Genomic DNA, 14464 nt, shown 5'->3' with positions numbered 1-14464 from the left:
TTTGGAATTGAAAGTGTGAGGAAGATTCAGAAATCAAAAAATACAATGTGCCTTTAAGGATAAAAATGAACTAGCTAGAATAGAAGTGTAAAACCACAGCTCTAAAATAGATGGATAGGAAAAAACATCCTGCAGAAAAAGATCCATGGAACATTTTACAGAATGTGAAATTAAATTCCCTATGCTCTAATGTATAAATTCTGAAGGTTTAGCTATACTAACAGATTTGATCTCTTCCTTTTTTTAGTTATACTTACATTGTGATACTTGCAAAATTCTCAAGCACTGTTAAAGCTGATTTGATATAATAATTTCATTAATTAACAATACAAATGCTCCCTGGTGAGATAATGAAAGGAACTTGAAATATGTAGTTTTGGCTTCATTGTTAATAAAATCCTTTCACCTAGATCTTGGCCAATATAAGGAATCATGGACTCCAGTTAAGCAAGATATTTGAACGTGTATGCCTAATCTGGAGATATGAATAGCCCTATTAGCTTCAAAGAAACAGCCTGATTGAAGAAAAGTTATTCATTGGCCTAAATTTAGGCATATGATTACATACCTTACTGGATGAGGGCCATGGCAGATGAGATGTGTCTCTAGGGTAATTCCACCTACAGACTTAAGCATGGGTTATCTTCAGATTAACCTACTCCAGTGTATTTGTGAAGCTCCCAAATCTGAAACTACCATGACTGTTTCAGCACTCCTCCAAGATCCAGGAAGCCCCAAGAAACTGATTCAGATTCTGCATTTCTTGTGCCATCTTAAACGTTATTTGAACTTCTAAAATTCATATGGTACAAAGCATGTGACAGTTGTGGCCAATGCTTGTAGGTAGAGTTGACAGAAAATTGCATTCCACTAAGGTGGAGTGAGTGGTCTGAGGAGGGGAGACAAGGGGAAGGAGGTTCTCCAAGCTTAGCTAGGTATAGAGCTTAGCTAGGTTTAGAGGCAGCATCCACTCTAAGGTTTGAAATGCCTCTCATCTGGCTGGGGGCAAAAATTCTCAAATTCGGCCTCTGAAAAAACTTCTGTAGTGAAGAAGATATAGACCTATGGCCAGTGTTGGGGGAATAAAAAAACACCCCACGGATTCCATTGGCATCAATGGAAACAAGCCAATCTATTGCCTTTCGTGATCTGACTTCTACTCTCCAAGAATACTATGAAGCAAGGCTAGCCAAGCAAGTGACACACATGCTTTACCACAAGCAACCTCTCTGCTTGGACTCTTGTCTGAGAATGATGCCTTCATCTTTAACAAATTATTTTTAAGTAAATGCATCTGCTTGTATGGCAGAAATACATGTAAATGCTATAACTGAGTCTAATTGTCTCCAAAAAAAAAGGTTGTTTCAGTACATTTTATCTTCTAGTTAATGGTATAAGATTTTAGATGCCACTTTATCTCACTTTCTTAACTGAAAACATCAGAAGCTATTTTGCAGCACTAATCAGCCCTAAACCTAGAAGGCCTTACCCTTGATTCAGCACAATGACGTACTGTACAAGGCAACTTCTGTCAGTGTGGAAATTCAAATTGGGTCTTGAAATGTTATCTCATCCACAGATTATAACAAAATCGTTTGCATGGCTCATTGAGTTTTCAGGAAATGAGATCAAGCTATTTGTTGTCATGTTGCTAAGAATGAGCTCAGACTCGGTGTTTTTCTAGCTTTGGCTTGAGTGGAGATAGACCGCAAGTTCCTACCTTGACTATATCTTGCACAACTGCATTTGTTCCTTCTTCCCCGTGATGTATGATCCCTGGCTGTTTTCATCCACAAAGCAATTCATTTCTATTTCTTCTTCATACTCTGTGCTTCTCTGATGCCCAAAGTGGTAATACCTATCAGGAGAAAAGCTGGCAGTGATCGGAGAAGATGGGAGAAGAGCAATGATACACAACTATCAAAAATCAAAACCAAGCTGACATTTAACCCCAGTAACCCAAAGGGAAGAGAACATCTTCAGTGTCCAAAAATAAAAGCCCTCCCACCCCCCATGGTTATAAAGAGAAGGAAGAAGTAGTTATCTGTTACTAATGCTACAGATAATCTTAGTTGTTCTATGTTTCAACAAGAAAATAAACCCAACTGTCATTCCTTTGTGTCCTGGTTTCGGCTGGGATAGAGTTATACTTTCTTCCTAGTGGTACTTAGTTGCTGGCTGGGGTTAAACCATGATATTTTGTCATAACTGAGTGGTAAAAAAACCCTTTCAACAAAAGTGTGTCAAATAGACTTCCATCAAAATAAACCAGATATTTATTAGCATGAGGAAATCACAGATAAAGCACAGGACATCACATTCCTGCAAGGATTTTTAGTAAATCTACAGCATGACTAGAAAGAGGGTCCCCAGACCTGCCGCCCCAGCCAGCATTTTGATCCAAACTGAAATGATGGCACAAGCACAAGTCTCTGGGACATTGCATCTCCAGCTTCTAAACGGTCATGTATCCTTCTTGTCCATCTTATTTTTGGTCCTTTCAAGAGGTCAGATGCAGACGTGAGGCAAATTCTGTCTCTAACTCATTAGCCCTGGCTCTGATCTCAATGGCGTGTCATTATGCTGGCATATATTCCCAAAATGAGGTACAAATAGGGGAGAAAAACATTTAAAAAGTGGGAAGAACAGATGCAGGATAATAGCCATCGCATACAAAACCTAAGAAATGTAAGACTGCATTACCATTAACATAATTAACAGCAGCACAGTTATAAACTAAGATAAATGCCCTAATCTAAACCCGCAGCTTTATAAGTGTGTCCTGTAAGCATGAACAGTTAAGAGAAGTGAACAGCAAAGATAGTTTTCAAATGGAACTAACCGTGCAATTCACTTGAAGACTTAATCATTTCACAAGAGATTATTTTCTCTGCTGGATCTAAACCATGAATTTATACAGAACTCATCTTTAAAGGGAAATACAGCATATTCCTGCAAACTGAGAGGGAAAAGTGGTGATTCAGTTAATCAGCTAATCAGCCAAGCATGAAAGGGTTTAGATAGGTATGAAAACTCAAGCAAGCAGCAGTCCAGGATGGACCAGTTCCATGCAAGACTTGCTCACCTAGCGCTCTGTCCAGGGATGACAACAACATGCTGTCCCCCAATATTTGCTCACATGAAGACTTCCCCAACTATTTGTAATAAAATCTGCCTCTAAGTCAGAATTTCATCTCTGCATGCATCTTGGATTTGATTCAAGTTGATGTCTGGCTTTTAAAGTCACGGCAGTATATATATTGCAGTATTTGGGCTGCAGGTCTTGAGAAAAGGCAATGTGGAAAATATCACTGTCAGTAATCATACAGCCATCTTTTTAAAAATAATCTGGAAAAGAGGAATATTTTGAAGATGCTAGTGCTCCCAAAAGACATTCCCTGATCACGCTGATCTAGATACATCTAGAAAGGCTCCAGACAATGCTGGGTTCAGTCAGCCAGTGCTGACAATGCTGTACAATGAACCCTTGCGCTTTATGCAATTTTGATGCATAATTCTGAATTGATGCACAATAGGCCTATGTAATAGCTCATGTTAGCAGGAATATTTTAGTTGATTTTTTTTTTTGTGGTTTGAAATCTACACCAGCTTTACTGACTTAAGCCTATACTTGAAAAATTTTAGGGTTTGGGGATTTTTTTATATTTGTAAATGAATCTGAGTGCTTGTACTTTTGTTTATGTCAACTGCAGGAAAAAAAAAAAACACATTAAGGAAAACAACCTGTTTTTTCCAGCTGTACTATAAATAATCATCTGAGTTTACTGGTAGCCTGTTGTGAAGAGACTACCACAGTCCTGTACTGATCACTATTACTTTGTTCAGCAGCCAGAGGATGGTGGAAATCCATAGGGCTAAAGCCCTTGAAAACCAAATACTTTTGTTCAGTCCAAGTGTTTTACACTCCAACCTTTCATTCAGCTATTTATAAACTGGTCTAGAAGCTACCTAGGAAGATTCATCAGTGGACAGTCTTGCTCTAAGAGAAGTGCCTTTCAAAGGCAGCTCTGCAGGGCTGGTATAAAGGGTCCAGTGAGGATGGGTCTCCATCTTGTATTTTTTTGTAAATACAGGGAAGGCTATTTAAATGGTATTTACCAAGACTCTTAGGATGTCTGGCCAAATGTGGTATCTTTCAATAGGCACAGAAGAGGGAGCCACACTCAGAGCACTGGTCACCAGTAAAACCATGAAGCCTCCTTGCAGCCATCAGTGAGCCATTTTACACCAGGATTTGGGTATTTCTGCAGGATGAAGTAAAGTCTTACAAAAGCAGCCAGAACAAGTACAAATAGTGACAAATGGGAGAGGGGTGCTTGTGGCAGGTGGCGACCCTACATGTTTTTTTGGAGTCCGCACGAGCCCTGTGCTGCAATTGTTGAGATGTGAGCTGGGTACTTTAAGGTTGCAAAAAGTTAGCTAAAGCAAACACAGTCACAGGTTTTGTTCATGAAGCTTCAGAGAGAACAGGGCAAATCTGGGGTAAAACTTTGTACGCTTTTCCCTAATGTAGCCAAGTTTATTCTTACTATGGAGTATGCACTCAGACACGGAGCTATTCCTGAAACTCTCTTCCAAAAGAGATGTGCAGGCAAGCATGCAAATTATTTTATCTACTCTTTTTTTATCTATCGGGTGCTTTTTAGGAGTAAGAAATTACCCACAGTGATGTAAATCTGAGACAGAGGTAGACAGACAACAGAAACAGAGATGCTCTTATGATAGATAGTACATTTTTGCCTACTGCCTTGGATAGAATACATACTTCAGCTTTGCAACTTCCCTTCTCAGGATGTTCATGGTTTGATTCTGTTTTATTGTTGCTCTATATAGTGATGTTTAAAAGCCCTGCCAAGAGGAAAGGCCCTTGTGAAACACACTGAAATACAAACATTAGGGAAAGTGCAGAGAGAGGAAGCAGGCAACAATGCTGAAAGGACATCTCATATATGAATAGAGGACAGGGACACAAAAATTTGGTTGTTCCTGTTGTTTATTAAAGTCTCCTGCAGAACTGAAATAGAATCCAAGGTCTTAAGCCATAGCTTACCATCTTAATCAAAACAGTGTCTTCTTTTTCACTGACAAATTCATCATTTGCAGCAGAGAAAAAATGGTGTTACAATGGCAAATCCTGGGGCTTTATCCTCAGATCCCATTCCAAAATGACTGCTGAAGCTGAACTATCATGTCTAAAGGGTAATGAAGCAATGTAGGCAGTTAATCAAATATTAAAAGCATCTACTGAGAGCCAAAGTTACATGTTTTCCTCTGTTTACATCTCCCACTTCAAGAGATTTTCAAGTGTAGGTTAAGTATTTCTAACCTACGTATACAAGCCGTGCTATCACATTGTCTGATACTTATTTTAGAACACATTCTTTATTGTAGAAATGGAGACAGAAAAGGGATTAAGAGAGGTTATTCCTGTTTCTGCCATCATTTCCTGAGTGTCTTAGCTGATTATGTACAAAAGCACCAAACATTCTCTTCAGACAGCTGAGTCAGTTGTCTCGATGCACCTGTATTTCGGGCACAGAGAGAAAAAGCTTATAAAGTGCCGTGTGTATCTGTCAGATGTATGGAAATAAATGCTAGCCTCTGTAGTGGGTTGACCTTGGCTGGGTGCCAGGTGCCCACCAAGCTGCTGTATCACTCTTCTCCTCAGCAGGACAGGGGAGAAATATACAACAAAAGGCTCCTGGGTCAAGATAAGGACAGGGAGATCACTCACCAGTTACTGTCACAGGCAAAACAGGCTCCACTCAAGGAAATTGGTTTAATTTAATACTAATCAAATCAGAGTAGGATGATGAGAAATAAAAACTAAATCTTTAAACACCTTCCCCCCACCCCTCCCTTCTTCCTGAGCTCAACTTCACTCCCAGGGGCCGGGAATGTGGCTGGGGTCAGTCCCTCACAGGCTGCCTCTGCCGCTCCTTCCCCTCAGGGGCGGCTCCTCACACCCCTCCCCTGCCCCAGCCGGGTCCCCCCACGGGTGCCGTCCCTCAGGCACAGCCGGCTCCAGCCTGGGTCCCCCCGGGGTCCCCAGCCCCGCCAGCAAACCTGCCCCAGCCCGGGCTCCTCTCCCCGCGGGGCCACAGGCCCTGCCAGGAGCTGCTCCAGCGTGGGCTGCCCACGGGTCACAGCCTCCCTCGGGCACCCACCTGCTCCGGCGTGGGGCCTCCAGGGGCTGCCGGTGGGGATCTGCTCCTCCGTGGGCCTCCCCGGGCTGAGGGGGACAGCCTGCCTCAGCGTGGGCTTCACCGCGGGCTGGGGGGAACCTCTGCTCCGGGCCTGGAGCCCCCTGCCCCTCCTGCCTGCCATGGCGGCTGCGGGGCGGTTGCTCTCACCTGCTCTCACTCCTCTCTTCCAGCTACTGTTCCTAGCAGGTTTTCCCCCTTCTTAAATAAGTTATTACAGAGGCACTACTACCATCACTAATGGGCTCAGCCTTGGCCAGCGTCTGGTCCATTGTGGAACCAGCTGGCACTGGTTCTATTGGACAAGGAGGAAGCTTCTGACTTCTCACAGAAGCCACCCCTGTAGCCCCCTGCTACCAAAACCTTGCCACACAAACCCAATACAGCACCAGTCTAGCAAGGATTTTGGGAAGCTAACAAAGGAAACAGTAATTTCCTTGTGATTTGATAAACCAATGGTGTTGGCACTGAGGAACCTCATTTGGAAGTGGGTTGATAGGAAAAGTCAAATGGCAAGCATTTTAGGAGCACTCAGTGTGCCCAAAAAAAAGGTGCAAACCATCAGCTGAAGTTACATGCTCAGAGCAGGGTGCCTCCATTCCCCTTAGCACTAAAAAAAGGAAGATGCATGTAATCCAAGGAGGCCAGTACATCCTGGCTTGTGTCCAAAATAGTGTGGCCAGCAGGGCAAGGGAAGAGATTGTCCCCCTGTACCGGGCACTGGTGAGGCCGCACCTCGAACCCTGTGTTCAGTGTTGGGCCCCTCACTGCAAGACAGACACTGAGGTGCTGGAGCGTGTCCAGAGACGGGCAACGGAGCTGGTGAAGGGTCTGGAGCACAAGTCTGGTGAGGAGCGGCTGAGGGAACTGGGGCTGTTCGGCCTGGAGAGGAGGAGGCTCAGGGAAACCTTATCGCTCTCTGCAACTACCTGACAGGAGGGTGTAGGCAGGTGGGGGTCGGTCTGTTCTCCCAGGTAACAAGTGACAGGGCAAGAGGAAACGGCCTCAAGTTGGGCCAGGGGAGGTTTAGATTGGAGATTAGGAAACATTTTTTAACTGAAAGGATTATCAAGCATTGAAACAAGCTGCCCAGGGAAATGTCTGAGTCACAATCCCTGGAAGTATTTAACAGACATGTAGATGTGGCGCTTAGGGACATGGTTTAGTGGTGGACTTGGCAGTGTTAGGTTTACTGTTGGACTCAATGATCTTAAAGGTCTTTTCCAACCTAAACAATTCTATGGTTCTACGATAATCCCAAGCAGACACTTGGACAAAGAGTTGTGGTTCAAGCCATTTCTCTAACAAGTCCCTTGTCCACTGTATCACTGGCATTCCCATCTTACTAGTTTAAGCTACCCCAGCTACTGTAGAGGAATAAGTGTGATAAACACAGTCATGATTCATGTCAAAATAGAATATAGTGTCATAAGTGTAATTGTTGTATCCTGTGCAAATCTAAAATAGTTTGTGACCGCTATAACCTGTATCACAATTGTAATGAATAGGCGCGTGTGCTTCTCCTTTAAGACAGCGTAAAAGCTCCCCCTTCCCCTGAGGTAATCGCTACTTACAAAAGCGGCCAGAGAAAGCCCGCCAAAGCCAAAGGAGACTAAAGACCCTGAGGCTCTCAAAAGCCCGCCAAAGGAGAGCCAATAGGAGGAGAAGGCGTACCCTAACGGCCCAATGGGGAAAGGGCAGGATGGACACCCGGCGAGAAGGGATTGGTCACGATGCTGGTATAAAACGCGCTGCTTTTAGGACTCAGGTGTGCGTGTGGTGGGAGCTAATTGAGTTCTCCGCGCACCCAGGGCTGTTTTTGCTTATTGTTTCTCAACCTAAATTGACTGAACCCAAAATAAAATTGGTTTAATTGTTATCGTTTATAATATAAGCAACGTCTTTGGAAGTGCGCACATGAGGCTGGTAACTCTGCTTCTGTGTTTGGGACAAGGTGGAAGAAAATTCAGGTCTTTCTCTGCTATGCAGCACCCTTTCACAGGTAGCAGCAACACTTAGCGTAAGTTATCTACCACTGAACATCCACTCAAAATTAACAGGAGAAGGAGCTCCCCCTATGCAATTTTAGGAAAAGCAGGGGACAAAAAATATTGAGGAAGCAAGAAATATGATGGGTTGGGAAAGTTGGGAAGGAAATGCAACTCCAACAAACCTCAAAGAAATGGGAACACTGTAAATAGTGGACAAAAATCTACAAAGCCTTGCTACAAAGAGCAGCTGAATGTTCACATGGCTTTTGAGTAGAGGGATCCCAGGAACCTGAGGTGACAGAACACTTGCAAGCAGACTGGTGAGATCTTGGGCCTGGGGACTGAGGCTGGGACAGCTGTGGATGTCTGTATTCTCTTGTGTATCAGATTAAAGATGCATTAAACAGAGAGGAGGATGCCTTGCCCTTTGTGATAAAATTACTTGTGATTGCTGCTATCTTTAGTTGCATTATTAGTGACTCAGTGTCTGGGATGCCTTCCTTGGGGATTTAAACTTGCTAATGAGACCTCTCAACAACTAAAAAATAGTTGCATTCAAATGACCGTGCCTGGTGAATTCTTAAGTACTAGGTTAACTAGTTTGTATTCTCAGATATGCTCTGTTAGCCAACACCAAACATGTTGCAAGTGGATTTTGTGGCTTGACATCTGCTCAGTTAGGACTGTTTACTACATGGTCAATTGCAGTCTTTCTGCTCCTGTTTCAAAGGGTCAATTTAAGCTACTCCAAGCTTAGCTCACCCTTCACTATGTAACAGAGTAACAGCACTGCCCCGAAAGCCATCTGGGGCTACAGCCACCAAAGCAATGTTTCCATCACTGAACTACTGTTTAAATTACGTATTCAGCTACAGTAGCTCTGTGCAAGGTCTGCTGTATTTTGGCAGAGTGTTTTTTGTACTTACAGTTTCAGGACAGAGGCTGGAGCTGCTCAGCTGGGCAGGAAGGAGATTTCTCTGGATCTCCCACAATGGATGAGCAGCTCCACGCCACGTCATGTCTGGCCTGGGTGCCAGCCAGTACAACACATGGTCTCATCCCATGGGATCAGGGGCCACTGGGGACCCTTAGCGGCACCCAGAGACACCGCCAGCAAAGGGCTGCTGCAGTCTGGGCACCAGGGGCACGTGGGTTTGGATTTGTGCATAAAAATGTTGCCCAAGTCCCACTTGGGGTGTCTAAGGTCTTCAGTGGCTTTTCTGCTTGGGAGGTTCGGTGGCTGGTGAAGCAGCACTTTCACTTGCTGTTTGATCAGCTTGTCCCAGTGCTGGGAAGAAGGACTATTCACTAACCATGTAAGATTACTGCAGTCTAAGCACTTTTTGTCTTTGGGGACATAGGGCAGGGCAATGCACAGAGACGACTACTTTGATAACAGCAGTATCTAATTTTGTTTTTTACTGTTCTTATCCTTCCATGCCTTTTATGTCGTTCTGAGCCCCAAGTGTTACATCACCCCAGCCACGTACATGAAGGAGACAGCCACATGTGCTGGCATCTCAGATGTTGATGCTCACAGCTGAATGATGCTGCCCAAGTGTGCCAGCCAGCACAGTGGTAGCCTAGCAACATCTGCCTGCGCCAAGGTGTGGACACACAAAGTCCTGCTCGTTTTTAACAAAAAGGAAGGGTGGATAGATATAATCATGGTGTAATCAATATATACGTGTCACTCTCCACCATGTGGAGTTATTAATATCAGCCTTTTCAAACAAGAAATGACAGGAAGTGATTAAAATTGATATTTACAATTAAATAGGAAAAGCAACCATAGTTCAGCTGGGTCAAAAGAAATCCATGAAGTGTGCAGACACTGTTCACAATGGTGTCATTTTATTTAATCGATAACAAGAATATGTAGCCAAGGAGGCCCTTTATTGTAACTGTGGCGCTTCAAGAAATTCTTGCATTTCCAGCTCAAAAACCCTCTACAGTATCTAGCAGTATTTTGTTAGGAAAAGTTGTTTATCTTGCAAGGCACTTGAAACAACATCCATTGCCAAAAAGCAGGCTGGGGAAATTGCTTTACTGCATTAGCACCCCCCTGAACATTTCCCTCATTAAAGTAATTAGACATTTAAGACAAAGAAACATAAAAACCCTTGAGGTGTGCACATTTCAAATGCTGTTGACATCGTTTTGGTCCACAATAGGATTTGATTAGTAGCTGCAACACAGAGACACACTACAGAGCATGAACAACTTTCACAATTACAAAACCTATAAAAGGTAAAACATATTTTACCTTTTCAAATTTTATAGGAATTTTTCAAAATTCATAGGAAAATAAGTAGGGTGGGAAACAGTCTTCAGCAAGCTGACCAGGTCCTGGGAGTTTAAATTTGAGTCATAATATATAATATTAATGTTGGGTGGTGCTTGGTGTGTTACTGTGCAGTGAATGTTGTTGGTGTAGCTATAGCTGGAGAAGTGACCTACTTTGGAAATGTTTTCACCTGGAAATTCTCTGTCTGGAATCGCAATCAAAGGGCACATCAGAAATAGCAATCAGCAGCCTTGTCAGCCTTCTTATTTGCTTTGGATAAAGTTACAGCATCTCCTAGGTAGTAAGTGTAGGGAATGGACCTGGAATTGCCCTAACTCTTGACGACATTACTGAAAATATCTAAATGTTTACTGTAATTTTCACTTACTATGCAGCTAGTTATGTAGTTATATCCCTTGGTTCAGTAAAGTGATAGATAGTAATTCCAAGAAGACATCAAAACAATTCACCCGGACAGCTGCACGTAAAACTGCTCTGTTACCTAAAGTGGAGCAGTACATGGGAATTGCTACAAATTGTTTCAGAAAATGACCAGACTATTGCTAAAATTTAGCTCCAATGCGTTTCAGCAAAGTGAAAAGCAAGTGCATTTACAACTCACATACTGCTCTAACAGTTTACTTCTTCCTTTAACATCCTTTATTGCTCTATGCCTTTTTGTGTTCTGCTAATCAGCTTTTAGCAGTAATTAAAATCTAGGGGAGCAAGAGAAAATTTTGTGCTTTAATTATATTTCTGAAGCATATAAAAGTACTACATTTCTTCTTTAGAAGGTATAATAAACTTGTAGTAATTGCTTATTGTATCATTTAACTTCCCTAATTGTTGTGATAAAAAATAATCCGTTTTTTACTAGAAAATAATTATGTAAATTTAAAATGCCAGGAAAGAGTTTGTATTTAGATCTATACTAAGAATTTAATCACAGCTGGAGTTTTGAGATCGGGTGTGTTCCCATCAAGAGACTTGGGCATCTAGAAACAACCTGTAATGACGTATATACAATAACATATTCTCGGTATGAATACACAGAGCTTTCCAACAATATGTGTGTATATTAAGGGTTCTAGAAGGATCTCTGTTAACTTCACATGGAGACTTCAATTCGGGAAAACACTTGAGCATATGCTGAAGTTTTGATTCAGCCATGTACCTAACTGGGACCTGACTTCAATACGGTTCAGGAATGTCCTTGATGTTTAATCCACACCTAAAGTCCATATTTTCCACTGTTGCCATCATAGTGAGAGACTATCCAGGCTCTGGCAGTGAACTGATAAATTGTGAAGCATAAACTGATCTCCAGAGCCTGGTAACTAGTTTACTTGGACAAGGAGTGTGGAAGCAGCTGGAGGATGTGCATTTAAGAACCAGAGCTCACCCACTAAAAATAAAAGAAATGCTGATGGGTGTTTTTCTAAACGTGTTTATTAAATATATTTTTAGAAAAAGGTATACTTTTAAAGGTTAATTATATATGTAAAATACAAATATATAGAATTAGAAAATTTTCTATATCAGTGGGATAGAGAGACACGGCACTTTATTGTAGCTTGAAATGTTACCCTATAAAAAGGATTATTAATGTTTTGTTGAACATTAAGAAGTAACAAAGTTAATATCTTTTTAACACTCAGAGCACTAAAAATAAAAATGAAAATCAATAGAGTTCAAAACTAAAAGCCTGGAATTTTGGCTTCTTTTTGTCCAGATTACATTTTTTCAGTCCTTTATTACAAGCTGCAAATTTTCCAGTAACTAGTGAGAATTGTTGTTCCTCTCACATCAGCTATGATCTGAGCTCAGACAAAGCCCCTGGTACTCATGACTCTCTGTGTTGTGGTCTATATTGCAGCAACAAAAAAACCAGCTGCCTTCACATACAGATGAGTTAGTCAAAGTCAGCCTTGTTGGCTACCCCACAGTGCTTGCAATCACACTTGACTGCTTTCGATATCAAATTATCCCACCTTTATAAAGTTATAAATCATTACAGTACTTTATCTGCTAACTGAGGGCTGGGTGAATCACACTTCTGAAAGAGGATGCTTCCCTCTAATCATACTTTGGGGAACGAGCCTATCATAGACAAAAGCTATCAAGGACCTTATAAAACATGCACATCCTACCCACACACAATGAAAACAGTGGTTGTATTATTATCTTTGCTTTCTCTCCTCTGCAAGGTTGCTGAAGACTTCTGCTGAACCCTTTCACTGGAGAGGGGAAGAGGCAGGTCTGCTCACCTGTAACTGAAATTATGTCATATTGAGATGGGGTTTCTTAACACCCTCCCTCCAGGTCCTTTTCCACTGTTTTCTTTCTGTCTACAAAAAAACAAGTCACCTATCCTGTCTTTCAGGCTGTTTATCCAGTTTATCCTTACCTTCTCATTCTTCAAGTCCAGACTGCCTCCAGATCTCTAGGTAGGGCAAGGCCAGGTGCCTTTTCACGCTGAGAAAGAGAAATTCAAATGAAGAAAGTGACAAATAGAACTATTATTTTCTAAAGTGTTTTCTCCTTCTCTTTCCCTTTCAAAGTTTATGAACACAGCATACACTAAGAATTACATTCATTGCTCCCTAACTGAAACCTGTAATGTGTTATTTTTAATGTAACCAGTATTTTGTTCCTGAGCTCACTTTGAATCTATCCCTCCTTTGAGCAGGAGATTGGACTTGATCCCTCCCAAGGTCCTTTCCAACCTGAATTATTCTGCAGCTCTATTTGTTTGAATTCTGCCATTAGAAAGAAGCATCAGGAGGTGTCACGGTTTAACCCGGCAGGCAGCTGAACACCACACAGCAGCTCACTCACTCCCCCGCAAGGTGGGATGGGGGAGACAGCTGGGGAAAAATAAGTGACATTTGTGGATTGAAATAAAGACAGTTTAATAGGACAGAAAAGGAAGGGGAAATAATAATAATAACAATAATCATAACAATAACCATAACAGATTATAATAATTATAAAAGAATTAGAATAGATGAAACAAGTGATGCACAATGCAATTGCTCACCACCTGCCAACCAATGCCCGGCCAGTTCTAGAGCAGCAGCCCCTGGACAGCTTTCCCCCCAGCTCTGTATACTGAGCATGATGCCATATGGTATGAAATAGCCCTTGGGCCAGCTGGGGCCAACTGTCCTGGCTGTGTCCCCTCCCACCTTCTTGTGCCCAGCAGCCTGATCACTGGTGGGGTGGGGTGAGAAGCTGAAAAGTCCCTGACTTAGTGTAAACACTGCTCAGCAACATCTAAAACATCAATGTGTTATCAACATTATTCTCATCCTATTCACATATATTCACAGCACTACACAAGCAACTAGGAAGAAAATTAACTCTATCGCAGCCAAAACCAGGACAGAAGGAAACTGCAAGTGATGCAACAGGAGACTCCCAGCTTCAGGGAGCAGCATCATCCCCTCTGCTAAGGATCAAGGATTGCTAAAAAGAAGAGATTGGATCCACCTAAGTGGGGCAAAAGTATCTTTTCCAACTGGATGCCGAACATGGTGAGGAGAGCTACATACTTGGGAACAACAGCAGAGGGAGATGATGACTAAAGTTAAGAGAGGAAGTGGTGGACCAGGATAGCAAGCAAAGAGTTAAGGGTGTTGTGGACAACAGACCTTCTAACAAAAGAGGGCTGAAGGAGTCCCACACCAAGTGTATGCACCCAGACAGGGTAATGCCTATGAGGTGGCATTATGTGGAAAGGTCTTGTACCTTTTCAGGGAGACTGGAATGACTGGGTGCCTCTATGAAGTGCCTGTACAGTAATGCACACAGCATGAGAAACAAAGAGGAGGAATTAGAGGCCTGTCTGTGATTACAGGGCTATGATCAACTTGGGATCACAAAGATGTGGTGGGATAGCTCACATGACTGGAGTGCTGCAGTGGATGGATAGGCTGTTTATGAAGTATGGGATGGTGAGG

The sequence above is a fragment of the Falco cherrug genome, chromosome 2 (assembly GCF_023634085.1).
Source record: "Falco cherrug isolate bFalChe1 chromosome 2, bFalChe1.pri, whole genome shotgun sequence".
Taxonomy (NCBI): domain Eukaryota; kingdom Metazoa; phylum Chordata; class Aves; order Falconiformes; family Falconidae; genus Falco; species Falco cherrug.
This window is presented reverse-complemented; position numbering follows the sequence as displayed.